A 1,951-nucleotide genomic window follows, 5' to 3' on the forward strand; every position below is an offset into this window, starting at 1 on the left:
TCTTTAGTATTTTCCATGTATAAGATCATGTCTTCTGAAAATAGAGACAATTTTACTTCTTCCTTTCCTATTTGAATGCCTTTTCTTTTCTTGCCTTATTGCTCTGGCTTGGACTTTCAGTATGATATTGAATACAGGTGATGGCAGTGGGCATTCTTGTCTTTATTTTAAAACCTATTAAAATGCAATAGTAATCAAATAGTCTACTACATGCACATAAAGAAATATACAGATCAATCAACATAAGAGTCAAGAAACATACAGATACTTATGGGGACAGTTTTGAGACATGAACACTTCAATGGTAAAGATGAATTGTCAATAAATTAGTCAGAGAGTTTTGGGGAGCCAAGCATCTAGGAAAAAAATACTCTGGATTACATCAAAACAAATTTTAGCCATATTAAGTATACTAAAGGGAAAAATGAGATAATGAAAATACTGGAAGGAAATATGGAAGAATTTTAAAAGCAGTCTCAGACTTGGGGACCTTTTAAAACCTGACATGATGTGGCTTCTCAGCCGTTTAGCTAAGATCAAGCATACTATTTGTTCTTATCAGTTTAATCTCTGGTATGTCCTCTATCCAAGGGCAGTATATCAAACGGATTTTTGGAGCAGGAAATGGAATAGGAGCTTGCTCTGTCCACTCCACGCATCAATCTGGAATTGCAGCACCTCCAGTAATGGTGTACCCCCTCAGGGGAATAAAAAAATAAAATAAAATAAAGACTGATAAAACACACAAAAGCCATACAAGGAAAAAATTGATAGTTTTGCTACATAAAAATGTTAAATTTATGCTAATAAACTCAGGGAAATTATTTTGAACATATAAAAACAAAGGGCTAATTTCCATATTCACAAATATCTACAAATCATTAAAAAAATGCCTTACAACTCTATGGAAAAATGGGAAAATGGGCAAAAAACATAATCAATTCACCAAAAATACAAATGGTTTTAAAATAGGAAGATGTTAGGGGTGCCTGGGTGGCTCAGTCAGTTGAGTGTCCAACTTTGGCTCCTGTCACGGTCTCATGGTTCGTGAGTTCAAGCCCTGCATAAGGCTCTGTGCTGACAGCTCAGAGCCTGGAACCTGCTTCAGATTCTGTATCTCCCTCTCTCTCTGCCCCTCCCCCAGCCACGTGCACTCTCTCTCTCTCTCTCTCTCTCTCTCTCTCTCTCTCACACACACACACACACACACAAATATAAATAATTTAAAAAGTTTTTAAGTAATATAGGAAGATGTTGAAGTCTTACCCATATTAGGAGAAATGAAAGTTAAAATCACAATAAGAGTCTTTTTTTCACCCAATATATTGGAAAAGACCAAAAAAATTGACAAAAAGCAATCTTGGAGAGAGTGTGGTGTTAATATAAATTGCTACATCCCTCTGAAGGACAATTTCAGCACTATTCACACACAATATGCTCATAACTTTTGATCCATCAATTCCTCTTCCAAGTTTCTATTCCTAAATTATATTCTCACAAAAGAAATACAGGTACACAGAAAATCACTTAATTATTGTGGTGATAGTCAGTGCCTGAAAACAACCTATATGTGTTTCAATGGGAGACTAGAGAAATCAACTCTGGTATGTTCAACCAATGGAATACTTTGTAACCACTGAAAAGAATAAGACATACCTCATTCTGTTCTAACTGACCTGAAATGAAAGCCAAACTACAGTTGGCCCTTAAACAACACAGAGCTTAGGGGTACCAACAACTCATGCAGTTGAAAATCCATGTATAATTGTTGACTTCCCCAAAACATAACTGCTAGTGACCTGCTGTTGACGAAAAGGCTTGCAAATAACAAGAACAGTCTGGCTCACTAGATTAAGCAGCTGACTCTTACTTTCGGCTCAGGTCATGATCTCAAGGTTTATGGGTTCAAGCCCCTCATCAGTCTCCAGGCTGACAGTGTGGAGCCTGCTTG

The 1,951-nt window shown here is 36.8% G+C and overlaps 1 non-coding gene across 1 annotated transcript; it reads left to right on the plus strand.

The window, feature by feature from the left end:
* Window positions 1-510: 510 nt before the first annotated feature.
* LOC123587131 lies at window positions 511-700 on the plus strand. Its single transcript, XR_006707185.1, has one exon. It is a non-coding gene; the product is annotated as a U2 spliceosomal RNA (small nuclear RNA).
* The last annotated feature ends 1,251 nt before the right edge of the window (window positions 701-1,951 follow it).

This window comes from Leopardus geoffroyi, chromosome C3 (assembly GCF_018350155.1).
Source record: "Leopardus geoffroyi isolate Oge1 chromosome C3, O.geoffroyi_Oge1_pat1.0, whole genome shotgun sequence".
NCBI classification, from domain to species: domain Eukaryota; kingdom Metazoa; phylum Chordata; class Mammalia; order Carnivora; family Felidae; genus Leopardus; species Leopardus geoffroyi.